Source organism: Catharus ustulatus, chromosome 1 (assembly GCF_009819885.2).
Source record: "Catharus ustulatus isolate bCatUst1 chromosome 1, bCatUst1.pri.v2, whole genome shotgun sequence".
In the NCBI taxonomy this organism is placed as follows: Eukaryota; Metazoa; Chordata; class Aves; order Passeriformes; family Turdidae; genus Catharus; species Catharus ustulatus.
The window spans coordinates 156717658-156734338 of record NC_046221.1 but is presented as its reverse complement, the minus strand read 5'-3'; positions in this window follow the sequence as shown (position 1 = coordinate 156734338).

Here is a 16681-nt window from a genome sequence, read left to right as displayed (position 1 = left end):
CTGGGAAGTCAGGAGTGCTGTAAGACCATCACTGGGGATCTGAGTCCCTTAGGACTGGATGCTATAAAGTTAAATCACAGCAACAGAGTCCCTGCCCAGACAACTCTGAAGTTAAATGCCAGAAGGGATACAACAGATGAGTCATTCAGGAAGACTAGGGAGGGATAAGAAGAAAGACACCGGCTGAATGGATCTGATAACAGGAAGAATGAAGGTCAAAAGAAAAAGGCTTGTGAATCTTGACAGGGCGGTTTCTCACAGAAGTGGGAGCTATGTGAAAGCACCAGTGAGCTTGAGGAAGAGTCTAAGAGAAACATGAATGTAGGGATGCTTCTGTTACACATCTAGAACAGTCTTTTGGGTGCCTGGGAAGTTTTATAGTCTATCCAGTTTGAAGCTAAGTGTTCTGAGATTAAAATCGTACAGCAAAACATTGTAAAACATAAAATGCAAAACTACATCAAGTTAGACTTGGGACACTTGGGGAAAAAATTCTCCCTCAGAGAAGTCAAGACTGCTTTCCAACCAGGCAACCAATGAAGGCTCAACCCCAAAAATTTCCAGTGAAGCTGAAACTGAACACCAGGGTAGAAGTGGAAAAGCCAAGAAAACAAAGACAAAAATCCAGGTTGCAGAGGGGTTGGCTGCATAATGTTAAATTCTTTGTAGGGCTCATGATGAGGATGGACTTTGAGGGTATTTAAGGAAGATGAGGCCATGAATTTTGCCATTTGTTATGGGAAACAAATGGCATTGAGGGAGAGGGCAACTCGTGGGAGCTGGCAGATCGTGGGTGGAGCCGAGGCAGGAGCTGACACTGTGATCCTGATTGAAAGAGGCTGGGGAGATAGTTCAGTTCAGTTCATTTGGTTCAGTTCAGGCAAATAGGTGCTTTGTTTTGGTGCACTTGTAATAAGAAAAGAGAATCCTGAGGGAAGCTCAGAAAGACGTCATGGTGGGATGATGTGCTCTCAGCAGCCTGGGAGATCACTCCTGACAGCAGTGATTACACAGAGAAGGGGAAGGTCAGCTTGTACATGACGGGCTGACAGGAAAGCTTCCTGCTTATGAAAACAAGAGCTGATCAAAATCTGGGCAGGAATGTCACAATGGCTACAAAAGCCTTTAGTTTGGGAAAGAGTGAAACCTAAATTTGCACACTGCTGAGGAACTGAAAGTTCCACAGAACTGTGGGATTATCTGTAGCAAAAAATTTCAGATTAAGATTTTAGGCAGCAACATTAATAGGAGTAGGAGATGGATAAGGAGCAGAAATTGAGAAGGAAAATAACTTTTTTTTTCTTTACCTTTTTTTCCTTTGAAGATATGTGAGATAAACGAGCAGATAGGTCAAAGGGTAAATACTGGGATGGGAGAGTCACTGGGGCAAAAAATGACAGAGTAGGGAAGTGGATTAATTTTTTCCACCTTCAGATCACTGGAAGGAACTTACATTTGAATTACCAAATTTCTTCATGCAGTTATGAAATACATACAGGAAGACCCAAGTTAGTGTAATCCCCAAGGAGCCTCAACTTCAGCTATAATTTAGGCACCAAATAATCCATATGGAAGGGGCATAGCATGGATTCTCCATCCATAGAAACACACTTAATAAGAGTAATTGTGTTGACATGAGAGCCAGAGCAGATGTTTCACCACATACATTTCATTGCTCACAGCAGCATTTACTAAACAAGTACTCAACAACTTAAAATATTCCTCAGTAAAATACTGAAATATTAAATATTTCATTGTTGTATTGGTGCCTTTGTGATGTATATTTTATTCCTTTTAAAGCAGAAAAGAGAGTTAACTGAAGCACACAAACTTCGCCCTGGAGCTGATGTTTTAAATCACAGTTTTCTGGGAAGATTGACCAGTAATCCTGGGTTATTCTGGGTTTTCATTATTCTTCATGACTTCAACACAGTGTCACTGTTGTCTTACTAACTTAATTGTGCTTGTTTGCTTATGCAGAATGCATCCTGACTGAAGAGTCAAATGCTCCTGGTAGAAATTCACAAAACACATCAGAATTTCCTCCCAGCATCAATAAGAAAAATAATACTGATTTGTCTTTAACAGTGACTGAGGGTCTTTCCAGTCCTATTTCAAACATGGTAGAAATGTTGCTATTCTGAGCAGATGGTTTGTTAAAGTTGGTAGGTAGCTTCTTACATTTACAGTTTAAAATTGTAACTGCAAACTACACTGCATTGTAGATAAATTCCATTACAAGAATTAACACATAAAGTCTTATTCAATACCTTATTTTCATTTATTTTGCCATTTTAACAAGAAAGTTTTCCCAATGGGGACTTTTTTCCATCCATATAGACCCAGTTCCAATTTCAAGGCAAGATGTTGGGAAATATTGCATCACTGTGTAAAAAATATCAACACAAAGCAGTAGTTCAGAATGACAGGACAACTTATTGCCCAGCTGGGATGCCAAGAGAAAAATCAGAGCAAGCACTGGTGTCTGTAGAGTCCTGCACAACATGACAAATGTACATAGTGATCTCAGGAGAAAGGAAGATTAGCTCAGGGAGGGTGTAATGAGCAGTGCTCTGTCTTTGGGAGTCAGCAGCACCAGGAGAAACTGTGGTTCCAGTAAAGCTCTGCTACCTAAAACATTTTATATTGAGCTGCAGCTAATCAATAGCAAGGAGAGCTCCTGTTGCTGTTTATTCCACAGGAAAGACACCACAAAAGCCTCCTGTGACAGGGTCATGGCTGACAGGGGCCTTGGACACCCCTCTGAGAGCAAGGAAGGGCAGGACTGCCAGGCTGGGACCATCCTGCCTCCCTCTCCTGCAGTCTCCCAGTGAACCACCCCATGTCCAGTGGAGGGATGAGGAGGTGGCTGGTGGGGGCATGGTCCCATCTAGGGTGACTCCTAAGGGATTGCTGAGGGTCTTGGTGCATGGGTGGGATGTGATTTCAGTTAAAAAGGGCAGCCAGAAGGAATGAAGAGGAGAGAGGGACAGGGATCAGTGCAGGTTGGTGTGGTTCACCTGTGCCCTTCTCCTGGGCTGTGCTGGTGCCTGAGGTGCCTGTCACAGCCTCACACTGCAAACAAGAGACAAGAACCATCATTATTCCCTGTAAAAGGTGTGCCTGATGCACTCACAGGAGAACATGTACCAAGTTTCTCAGCTGATCATCAAAAGGGAGGGGTACAGTGCTGACTGACCCTGGAAAAGGGCAGGGGAAGTGTGAAAAGAGGGTGTACCTGGTAGAGAGCTGAGTTTTTCATCCCAGCTATGTAGCAGGATGACATTAGCTCTTGTGATTGAATGGAGGTCTATACATACACATCAATAAATAAATCAAAACCACAAACATGAAAGCTGAGAGTGTTTAATTCAGGCTTGACTGTTACTTTCTTCTCTGCCCCAGGATTGGACCACTGTGAGATATAAAGAAGCATTGACTCTATTAGGTTTGAGCTATTTACCATATTAATCATAATCCAGCTCACCTTTCAAAAAGTAAATAACATATTTAAGATTATCAGACTCAGTTTTGAGCAACATTTTTCTTATTAAACAAGCACACAGGACTGGCAAAAATCAATAGGAGAGTTAGAGTGGCCTCCCCGTAGAGGGTGTTTGTTATCTCCCGTAAGTCACAGTAAAAGATGACAAAGCTGCCACATCATGAGGAAAAGTAATTTTACAGGATTCAGGTGGGTTCAAGTTTCCATCTTCTCTGTAATCCAGTGAATCATGTGTTTCCAGCAGCTAAATGAGCCTGCAAGCCTGTCAGACACAGGTGGCCACAGAGCTCAGTGTGCTGATTTCCATTTCCTAGGCCATCTTTCCTTAACTTCCCTCTTTAGCAATAAAAAATGGAGTTCTAATTCTTCATGGGCAGTGCAGACTAGTGTGGTTGGGTGGGTGTAACAGCCTCTAGCTGACCACATCCATATGGGGAGAGGAGGGGATTCTCATTTCAGCTGGCAAGAGGAAACCTGAATGATGTCCAACACAGTCATCACCCAGATGACACAGTTCCCTTCCCTCGCTGTCCCTGTCACCTCAAAGAGCTGGAAATGACCATGTAAAGTGAGTGAAATTGCTATACTTCAGATTAAAATTATCATGTATAAAAAAGTTCCCAGATAGTGTGATTTTTCTGTGCAGTTTCATAAGCGTGAAACTTTAAAAATTAAGAACTGACACTAAGATTTTTAGGGAAGGGATATTTTTTGTTGTTTATTTATTTGTTGTTTATTAAGGGAGTGGTTGTTTTCTACCAAAGTGGAAGTTAATCTTAAATTCTTAGTTGGTATGTAAAGGCTATTATTTATTTGTAAATCCTAAGATATTAAATTTTGCAGCTGCAATTGGAAGATCAGTTGGAATAAGATGAGGTAAGTAGCCATTACAGATAAATGTTTCTAATGCAAAGGAAAGGTGGTAAAAGCAGAGAAGGATTAATCAAATGTCCTGTGGTTTTAGAGCATTTTTGTTTTAGAGAAAGAACCCTTATATTTGCCCTCCAGATAGTAAAGTGCTTTTAGTGGAAGTTACTGTCCACTGCTGAAAACAAACCTATACATGTAGAGATGTTAAGGACACTGGGAACAATAACAACAGCATTAAAAAGTAAATATGTGGATTTGCAGTTGTACCTGTTGCAGTACCAATCTCAGAAGAAAGATACCACTTTTCCTTCTTCTCTTTAGTTACTACCTGAGTAGAATAAAACTTTTCCACCAGTGACTTTCGAACTTCGCAGTTTGCTTCTGTTATCCAGATTAATGGGCTATTATTTTCTGTGTTTGTCTTACTACCTTTGCTATTTCTGACTTGAAGTGTAGCTCCTGATGATCAATAGGGCTTCTAATATGCACATACTTGCACTATTAGCAGTATTAAGTCATGCCCAGGACTCACAGCTCAGAGTTCACTTTGTTAGCTCTGTTCTCCAGGCAGTTTCGTAACCTTTACCTGTCCTCTGCATATATTTTGATAACTGGTATTGAGTGACTCTCCAAAGTGAATACTGTACCCTGTATAATGAAATTAATCAATAATACCTGCTATCCTTGATATTACATTCTGGGGACATTGAACTGTACATCTCTGGAGTACAGGGTTGCTTTCACAATGTTTTAATATTAATAGTGGGTTGAAATGAAGAACTATTTTTGTTCCATTTTTAATGTTAGAAGAATTTCTCCTCATTTGATGTAAAAGAGAACTGCACATTCTATGAAAAGCAAATTATTTGCAGGATCTTTCTAATTCTGATGTGAAATTCTAGGCTTTGCTGCAAATTTCCTGTCAGGCCATTGAAACTGGGGTAGTTTGCAATCAGGTTAAGATCATTCCAAGCCAACACCAACTTTTGGTGTCAATGCCACAACATCTGTATAAATGTGTGGCTGATGCACACCACAGGAAGGCTTTCACTGCAAGAAATGCCCGTTCAAGGGGGAATGTGTTAATCTGAAAAAGCAATATGTGGTGCTGTAACCAAGGGAAGGGAGCTGCCTCAAAGTCTTCTGAGAGAAGGTAAGGTCCTGGCATGAAAACATCTGCCACATCATTATTCAGAAAAGCCCACAGGAGCAACTTGAACACCCCAAAAAATCAATCTAAATACAGCTATACATGATTGTTTCCCAAATTTGTCTACAACCAGCAGGTACAGACAATGATCACTTTTCTGAGGTGTCTTAAATAAAAGTTTCCTCCTTGGGCTAAACTACCTCAGTCTCTCATGGAGCATCCCTTGGGAGCTCTGCACTGGGTGGAGGGATGGTATCTAGTTCTTCAGTTCAGTATTCATGATAAGCAAGAAATCCTCACTCCCATGCCCATATTCTCCTTATCCATCATATAAAACCTAATTGCTGCAACAAGCCACGTTCCTGAGCAGTGGAGCCCTCTCAGTGCTTATTCCTGATTCATCCAAGGAGCAGGTCCCATTCACCCATGCAAGGTGTGCAGGTATTTGTACAATCAATGGCTGGAAGGTAAGAGATGTTTATGAACAGAACCAATTCAGCTGCCACAGAAAATTACAGTGATTGCTATACATATTTTAAAAACACATACATAGATTTTTTTTTTTTAAGTCAGTAATCGTGATTCTGTCCAGATAAAGAGGGAAAGGGAGAATCCAAACATGCTTTTGGGTTACAATATGGCTCGATAATTATGCTACATGTGTCTGGGATCATTCTTTGGCACAGATTTGCTTATATCTGTACTGTAAAACTCTCCCAGTCTCAGAAACAGGATGGGCATCCAAACTGGTCTCTGGGAATGGTCCTGGGTCTGTGCTGACTCCCCAACTGTGTCCAGGATGCATTTGGGAGAGTGCCAGCTGAATGGGGCCAAAATCATAGCAGGAACCATTTAACAGGGCAGTCTATCAAGTTCCCATTGCTGGGAACATTCCCTGGTGCCATTCAATTAAACAGGATAGATGTAGTCCAAAAGTCTAAACTAATTATCATGAAAAGAGACAGTAATTCAGTCATGGTGTTTCATGGCCATATGCTGGTATCTTTGGAGCCTGGGGAGGAAATGAAAACATCTTAAGGAGACCTTTGCCAAATGAACGCTCCAAATGACAATAGCAATAGGGGAAAAAAAAACATTGGGCATTGCATTGACAAATTGTGAGCAGAGTGAAAATCAACAAGAGAAGAAAAGATAAGCCCATAGGAATGGGACATGATAAAACTACCATTCTCTTGCTTCCAGAGTATTTCAATAGAAAGCAAACATGGTGAAGAACCAAAGAAGCAAAATATTTAATTATTTACAAAGTTGTGCTGTTTCACTTAAAAAAATACAATTTAAATGCTCTGTATGCTTTACTGGAGTGAAGAGTTAACCACAGCCTGTTCCACAGGGAGAGCCCAAATCAGCTTTCATTTAAACCAGATTTCAAACTCTGGTATCCTGGACTCAGTGATGTGAGGAACATTTACAAGAAACAGAAACACTTTGTCGAGAAGTCTTATCAGGATGAGCATGCTGGGGCCTTGTTAAATTCAAACAACGAAAATGCAATTGTAAATGACAAATTCCTCCTCGGGTTGAACTGAAGAGCTTGAGAAATTATATGTGTTTTAGAAATATCAACTAGTCTTCCCCAGGCATGGATTTAAAAATGGGGTAAATGAGATGAAGTAATCTAGTTGCACATGAGAGGAGACTGTGATACTTCATTTTACTACTGACCTCAGAATATTTTTTTCAGACCTCCAGGGCTAGCAAATATCTGGGTCATGGGAAGCTACTACATCAGCAAGGAGATAAACAACTTCTGCAAAGGCCATTTCTTGCACTGTGGCTCTGCATGGTATCAGCCACTGGACTTTGAATAAAGCCTCCAAAGGTGAATAAAGGTAAATTCCCTCCTTGTTTACTGGCCCACCAGCTGGGTATGATAAATTTCTCTTCCTACTCCTGCTAAATAGAAAATATTTATCTACTCAACACCTCCAACTAAGCATGACAGTGAAAAGAGGAAAGGAAAATGTACACACAAGGCACAAAAGTAGTCTGGTTGCATCTCAACAAGTTCTTCTTTATCTGGAAGAATACAAAATTTGCTTGGTATCACTGCATACAAGAACTACCTCACTCCCACTTGTAAGAAGACAGTGTCATTACATGATGTATCTACCCTGTTAGCTTTTACCAACTTCCATTCACTAAATAGTGGGAGATGGATAAAGGTCAATTGGTAGCTGAGATAATTGAGTTTAATCATGAGCCACCTAAGCGAGGGAAGACATTACCACCTGGCATTATATAGTAAGTGCATTAAACTGACTCTTCTCTGGCCTATAAAGGTCATTGTACATTGTATAGCAAAGGTTGTGCTGTGAAAATGCTAATTGATTTTTAATACTGGCTGCTGACTTTCCTGTAGAGGGTGTCAAGTGCCTCTTGGGAGTACTTACTGACACTCATTCCAAATTCAATCACCATTGTCATCCCATGCCGGCAAAAACAAATGGATTTTTGAGGTCCAGTTCAGCAAAGCTGGGAAAGGACTAAGTGAAAGACTAGACCACCTCTGTCCAACTTGGGTAATATGTTTGAATCTCTCATCCTGAAAGAAAGATATCCCTGTCCTCTTGCTATGGGATTCAGAGATGGAAAGGGCAGGTTATTACATTCACAGAACAGGCCTGAGCACTTGGGGTTTAAGTGATTAATTTGTATTTCAGCTGACTTAACTAAGAGTTAAATAGGTCAATACAGAAAATGCATCACCAGCCCAGAACAAGTTCTGTGGAGGACTCTGAGGTGATCAGGGCTGCCCCAGAGGAGAGGCTGAGGGATGGGCAGTGCTCAGCATGGAGGGGAGGTGGCACCTTGCAGCAGCACCCATGGAAAGGTCCTCAGGAAGATGGAGCCAGGCTTTTCCCAGTGGTGTGTGGTGGGGGGATAGCAGAGTCTCACACTGAATAAAAGAGCTTTATTCCCCTATGAGGAGGGCCAGGCAGTGGAGCAGATTGCCCAGCTGCATTGTGCCTTCTCCTCCTTAGAGCTTTTCAAGACCCCAATGGATCAAACTGAGCAGTTATAGGATCCCATAGCTGACCTTATTTAGAGAAGGAAATTTCAGTAGAGATCTCCTGGGGTTCCAATCAACCTGAAATGGGCACCTTGGTGCTGGACACTCCATTTGTACATTGAGCCATCTGGGACAATGGACAGGTGGGAATATCCATCATTCCCCACATTCAGCACACACAGCAACCAGCGAGAGCCAGATGTGCTTCCAGCACAAAGCTCAAACACCTCTGGAGGTATTCCCTGTATATACAGGTATATCCCCTCTGAGGAGGGATACTACATGGTGGTATTTTGCCTTCTGAAAAGAAGACAATTGATGATTTTGTCTGCATCTGTATAAATGTCCAGCAGCCTGCTCCTGATTCTCATCCTCAGTGGCAAGAAATGCATTTGAATTGTGCACACAGTTAAGAAATGAATGCAAAGTTCAAATCTTCCTGGTTAGAGTCAGATGCAATTCTAGGAAATCCTGAAAGGAAGACTAGTTTAAGATTTGGAAAAATGTGGTTGGGAGGGCTGTGGTGTGACAGGTTGCCTGGCTCACAGTGGTGGGTTGCAATGACAAAGAGAATCCCTGGCAAGGCATTGGCAAATTTCTGTGTCCATAATTCCCTCAATTCTAAAATGAATTCTGGAAGGCTGATCAACATTTATATTAGATCACTACTATGTAGGAGCAACAAAAATCTGTGACAGCAGGGAGACAGAAGTTAATGATGAAAGCACTTTAACAAAAAACCAAAACACAGAAACCAACAAACAAAATCCAACCAACCAACCAAACCCCCAAAAAACACCTCACTACAAAAAGCAAAACTTCCCTATTTCAGAACACTATATTTCTAGGAAAAAAAAAAAAAACAGCTCCAGAACCTCTTTCAATGGCACTTTCAGTAGTTTAGACAACATTATCATTTATGTAGAACTTGTCACAGCTTTGCACAGGTAAAAAAAACAACCTCAAAAAAACCCTCAAAAAAAACCAAACAAAAATTCCCCCCAAAAACCCCAAACAACAAAAGCAGATGAAAATGCACTACCAGGGCTTAAAAGGAACAGGTGAAAACAAAATGTATTCCCAGTGCAATCCAAGCTCCTTTTGTCAGATATAAAGAATTTCATCCAATTTCCCAATTAATCAGCTGATGAAGCAGACCCACATTCTGACATGAAGCATAAGATAATGTCAACATTATTTGCAAACTGCTACACTACGGTGACATCCTAATGTTTATAACTATCAAATTACTGTCATTTTATTAAAAGGACCAAAAGCTCTGGCTTTGCTAAGCAGAGCTCCCAGTCCCACCAGAGCAGTGGAGCTGCTCCCTCTTTCCCCATGCTGTTCTATGTGATGGAGCACAGCATTTGCATCCATCTGCCTGAGAATGGGCTGGCTAATGAACAGGGCAGGGAATTTTACACTCCAAGACATCTTTTATCTGAATATCACCCTTTGGCTTTTGATAGTTTTTTGTTGGGAGGTTTTGACTGGTTTGTTGTTTGTTTTTTTCCCCCCTGAAGCCTTCCTTTGTATTATCCCAACAGTTTATTCTCCTAATAGCTATTCTCCCTGTGGTGTTTGTGTTGTTGGGGACAGATTCTGCTTGACTTATTCAGACTTTCTCTGCTGTGTCAGTTCTGGCACTTGTGAAGTGACATGCTATGAAATTTTAGAAAAGATGTCACTGTGCCACCTTCTAGACTTGCATTTCCTAGCCAAACAGAATGTAATATTCTCGTCACCTATGCTTTTCTAGTGTAAAATAAAAATACTTGTTAGCAGGTCTGGGCTAATTCACTCCACAGGATTGCATGCAAACACCCTAATATTTATTTTGGTATTGTTAACAAGGGCTGGAAGTGAGAGCCTACAAAATTCAACCTTAAAATTAGTGGTGATATCCCAGAAATAACATTGTTAAGAGCTTGAACAAGCACAATACTCACACAAGGAAAGGAAGCGCAGGCATTGCCTGCCCTTATGTGGTCATTTAAACAAGGCTTGAGATCCTTTTATCCAGTTTTGGAAAGAATTATTGAATTTGTGTTTTTTGAGGGGGAGAAGATATTTGAACCAATTCTGCTGAATTAATACAAGCACCAGCAGCAGCACTGAGATTCCTTGTGCTGCACTCAGTGCAATCACAGCACAGGAATTTAATGAAGGCTTAATAATTTCTTGCAGTACAAGTTAATGTCATCAGATTAACACTTATAATTTCCAGAAGAATTTCATTATATTCATAAAATACAAAGAAAAAGGGCATCAGATTTAGGTTCTCTGTGCTCCACTTGGTGTGGCCCTTCCCTCCAGTTTGCTTCTTACAGCTGTTAATGAGTACAAATGTTACTGTTGGAGTTAGAACAACCTTTCAACTTTTGTTACAGAGGAAATAAATGAAGGATATGTCTCTCTGTAAATAGGTGAACACATTGCAGAAATACACATTCCATAGCATGTCCCATAGCAACATACTTAATGTGAGAGGTGGGAAATAGGATGGGAGTGCTGAGGGACAAAAGCAATTGGCTTTGGTTGTCACTGTTAAATCTTCCTAGCTAAAATACCTCAAGTCAAGCTCAGTGTCCAAACCAGGCACCACCCCACTGAGCTTTAGCAGCTGATTTCCAGATATTAAACTGAGGTTTGTAGAATCCACCACTGTGAACCAGAACCAAAATAAACCTTGTTTGATGCGTCCATGGGAAACTCCTGCCTCCTTCCACTGCTTCTCATAGCCTGTTCAGCCTTTTGCCCAGAGAAGGTGTGGATTCCCCATCCCTGGAAGTGTCCAAGGTCAGGGTGGATGAGGCTGAAAGCAACCTGATCCAGTGAAAGGTGTCCCTGCCCATGGTAGGGCTGTTGGAATGAGATGGTTTTTAAGGTACCTTCCACTCCAAACCATTTTTTCATTCTGTGAATCAGAGAATCTCATACAAAACTGAATGACTTTTAATTAACCTATTTAAATTTATGTCTTTGCTTCATTTGGATTCATTATCTGACATCCATCATTTAGGGAAGCACTCCAACTCATCATCCCACCCAGCTGTGACCATGACTTGTCCCGTTCATGAGACACAACCCTTCCATCATGTCAAACACTTATTCTACATTTTGGAAATTCTTTCAGCCCTCTACTTAAAAAAAAAAGTAAAGTTGCTGAAATGAAGGCAGCTATGGAGCTCGCACAGCAGGAAAGTGAATTTCGTGTATGCACAGAGAATCTTTGTGTGAAGATTTTTGATTGAGCTGTACACAAAGAGCAATCCTGAGGGTCTGGAAAAAATAGCATCCCTGAGTTTTGCAGGAGCCACTTCTAAGCTTGGCTTGGCAAATCCTGAAAACCAGGAACAGCCCATGACAAGAAGGAGCTTCCACACCACGCACGTCTAATCTGAACGAGCTGCAACAGGGTCACTTCATGGTCCTCATTCTGTGCTATGTCAAATTGCCAGCATGATACATCTTCCTTCTTGAAAGAAAAATAGATAGTTGGTGCATGGATGTGTTTTGGGTTTTTTGTGGGTTTTTTGTTTGTTTTGGGTTTTTTTTTGGTTTTTGGTTTTTTTTATTAACATCTTGTTTGCTTAATAGATTATTTACTTATTATCTAATTTTACCAAAACACTTATGTCAGATCTTCTAATATAAATGGAGGAAGTCAGCTGAAAAAACTACAGTAGGAATAAACACCAACTCAAACTAAATATAATTCATCCCAAAATCAGGCAGAAGGAGCACATCTGGTAGGATTTTAAGGTTATTTTTTCAGTTTCAAATACAAATGACCTCTAGTACACTGATATTTAATTACAACTATTTAGTCTGATTCAGTAAGCCTGAAAGTCTGCTCTGTTTCATCTAGAAGAGATCAGTAAAATATTTTTTCTCTGTGGGGGGAGGTGAAAATAAGTAGTCATCTGCAAGGATATAATAATTTAAGGATGCATCCCTACCAATATCCCAACACCAGATTTTAAACTTGCAGATGTTTGAAAAAGATTTTAAAGTCAAATAAGGCAGAAGATTAGGAGCTTTTTACTCCCAGGGAATTTCACATGCTTGAAGAACAGCAATTGCTTTGTCTTCTGCTGAAATGCTGCTCTCTCTGGGGTAAAGAGAAGCAGCTGTGTAATAACACATAGTGATGCCACACAGGAACTTGACAGGAAAGGAAAAATTGCACGTGAAAGCACAGCAGCACCAGGAACTTCTCTAGACAAACTGTGCAGTCATTACCCTTTCAGATTTTCGGGACAGGAATGGAAATTAGGCTTCCTGTAGCACAGGGCCTTTAAACACTCCTCTGTGGCAAAGTCTGGAGTCTGATATCTTATTTGAAGCCTGGCAACCACCAGCTCACAGGGCCCTTTGCTGCTGCTGCAAGTGCTGTTCTGATGTCACAACAGCACATACAAGTTCATTCACCAGCAATCTCTGGTTACAGACAGAGTTTGCTGGTGCAAATAACTTTGGCTGATTCAAAAAAGGGGATAGGGGAAAAAAAGAAAAGGAAAAAAAAACCAGGGAAAAAATCCTAGTGAAAAAAAGGAAAGGCAGCAATCCAAATCAAAAGCTGTACTACCTACTGAGTCAACAGGAAACTGAAATGAGATAATAAATACCTGGCTCTGGGTGAGTATTAGAAGCTCATCAATATGGTTTGCTCGCTTCTTAAAGGGGAAAATGCAGATTTAAAATTAACATTGGTGCTAGAAATCTAAGAGACAAATAAGCTTCACTAGGAGCTTAGGAGGTGGGGATGGATTTTCCATAAAGGAATTTTGCTACATCTAATTAAAGCATGGGTAAATCTAAAAGCACCCAGAGAAGGAACACTGAGGCAGTTCTTGTGGGGCTGACAAATCTCTGCTCTGACCAGGAGGAGAGGAGGTGACTGAGGTCACCAGAGCTGTTTGTTTTGCACAAATAGCTTTGCCTGAGCAGTCTGGGTGGATGAGTGTGGCACACTGTAACTCACCTACAGTCCTGGGCAGCAGAGTTAGAGTCATTGAACCATAAATGTTGGGAAATTGAGACTCAACATTAATCCAGCACTGCCAGGGCCAGAACTAAACCATGCTCCCCCAAGCACCACACCTACACATTTTCTGAACACTTCCAAGGACAGTGATTCCATCATTGCCCTGGGCAGACTGCTCCAATGTTTGATCACCAGCAAAGAAAATTTTCCTAATATCCAGTTAAGGTTTAGGTGAAGGATGGAGACAGAGCTGAACAGATGCTGCCAAGTCCCACTGAGGACTTGATCTATACCCAAAAACCCCCAACCATTTCCAGCAATTTGTGGGTGAGTTCTGCTCTTCCCATTCACTGTATATGGACACAGGGTCCAACAGCCCAAACAAATGAGGTATTCAAGCCATTGATGCAGAAATTTTCATGGTAAGCAATGCTTATCAACCCCAATTAACACTGTGATGGCAATTGCTGTGTGATTACTCCCTATCCACATCTCCACACACAAATGAGCCTTTCATGTTTTCTCCCCTGACCAGTTAGGAAGAAGACTAAGAGTAGCTTAGTGGGTAGGAAAGGAAATGAAATCTTGTGATTTCAAGGAAGATCAATTGGGCAAGGTTTGGGCCACTTCTGTGCATTTTGTGTCATCTCATTCACTTTTCTTGTTTTCTTTGTTTTTTTCAGAATTTTCTCTCGTCATTTGGTAGCATTTCATTTCTTCAATTTCTTTGCCTGTCTTTTTGTTTACCATTCTTGCCTGATTTTGGGAATTCGATGGGAATAACTTTGGCATGTTTCAGTCCTTTTAACTGCTCCTCATTTCAGCTCAGCCTATTTGGTTGTAGTCACTCCATTTACAGAGTTTTGGGCTTTTTTCTGATTGTATTTTATTTGATCATATCTGCTTTCCAGAGTGTTTGTTCTACTTTGTTCTCTGCTTTCAAGATTTAATTTCCTTTCCTGAAAAGAAGAATTTCCTTTCAGGAAAGGAAATGAAATCTTGTGATTTCAGTGAAGATCCATTAGATAAGGTTTGGGCCATTTCCATGCATTTTGTGTAATCTCATTCATTTTCCTTGTTTTCACTTGTTTTCAGAATTTTCTTTTGTCATTTTGGACCATTTCATTTCTTCAGTTACTACTCCTGTCTTTTTGTTTACCTTTCTTGCCTGATTTCAGGGTGTCAGTGGGAATGATTTTGGCAAGGCTCAATCCTTTTCACTGCTTCTCATTTTGTCTCAGTCCATTTGGTTGTAGTCACTCCATTTGTATATTTTTTTTTCAGTTGCTTTCATTTGATCATATCTCCTTTCCAGAGTATTTTTTCTACCTTTTTCTCTTTTTTCAAGATTCCTATTCCTTTCAGCCTTGATTTGCAAATGTCCCTAATTTCAAAATTTTGAAATTTGCCCATAGGTCAGTGACTTGTGCTTGGATGACTGGCTGTCTAAATCAAAGCTGTAAATCTTTGCAGCCTGTCTCCATTATAACTAAATATACTATGGCCAGGGAATTAAAATTCTGATTGTTCTTTTGAAAGATATTGATACATCACGAAGCATGTCCTAAACTACAGTTTTCTAATTTTGGGCTTTTAAAATTTTAATGCCTCTTACATGGAGCTAATGGCAAAAAGACATTCAGAGATACATGTACTAATGCAGAACTGTGTTTTGCTCACTAGAGCTGAAATCAGTAGGTGCTGAGAAGAAAATGAATAATATATTGCAGTCTGCTAGATTTTCTGATGCTTTAATACTGAGAAGCTCCTTGAAAAATAATTGCCTGCATATATTATGAGAATTCTGCCTTGTTTTCTAGAAATACCTGTGGTAGAACAAAAGATCTGCAGGGATAATTAATCTGTAGCACTGTTCCTCCAGCACCATCTGATTAAGAGTATTTCCACTCACACAGTCCTTCACTGGAATGAGCAGAACAAGGTTTCAGAAGTGAAGGACAATAACAGGACTGGTGGTGGAGCATCATCAGGAAATACTCTTTCCTGCTGGCATATGCTGTGAACTTATTTCTAATCAGATCACTTAAAGTCTGTGTTTGCACAGCACAGAAGACAGAGGATGGAATACCAGCTTCATATGAAGTGTATTCACTCATTATTAAATTAATTTTTAACTCTCTTAACAACTGCAATTATTTCAAAAGCCATTTCTGTGAGTCAGTAAGGAGGTGTGAGACAACCTGAGGCAACCAAAGGAGGCTCTTGGTCTAGGAGCAGTTCCTGATGTTTCCCAGGGTAACCAAATCTCACCTGGCACACTGCTCCCCACTCTCTTCAATGGTTTTTGACCACAACTGTCTATAAAGGAGCCAGAACAGCCACAGGCCAGATTTAGGTCACATTATCTGTGTCCAACACACCTGAAACACAGAAACCTCAACAGACACTGACGTTGTGCAGACACTTCCAAACTATTGAATAAAAGTTGTAATGGTCCTAAGGCCTGCTGGCTGAAGGAGAAATAAAGATATATAAACATCTTTCTTTTACTTTGATAGATTTGAGAAGAAAAAGTAACAGCAAGAGAGCATGCAGAGTATTTTTAACTTCCTTCTCATGCTTTTTTTACAGAAGCAGAAGGAAGGAGCTGTATTGGCTCTAGTTCCTTTCAAGTACCTTCATTTGGGTGTTGGCTAAATGCTGTCTAGTACACTATCCTGAAAAAAAGTCATCCCCTAAAAAGATACATTTTTTGAAAAGAAATTTTGAAATAAGTTACTTTAACTCTGTTCCAAATCCTTTTTTTTTTTTTTTTTCCTGCAAATCCATGTTTTTCTGGGAAAATTTCAGCTTCTGAGGAATATTTCACCAGTGCTAAGCTTCAGGCTTGCTTTAGCTCTTTTTCTGTATAGTGCAAAAATTATCTACCTGCATCACCACTCCCTTAACAGAACAGTGTTTGAAAGTTAGTGAATTCCTTAAGTGTTATGGGCCACAGAGGTATAAAGTCTTAGATTTTCATTAGCAGAAGTGCTGCATATTTTCTCTTTCCCAGTTAAAAGATGCCCTGCACATATTCCAAAGGATAGATAATGTTATTTAAACAGCTCTGGATAACTGGATAAGTACACTGGAGGTTTTTATTTTCCTTCTGTGTAACATCTAATG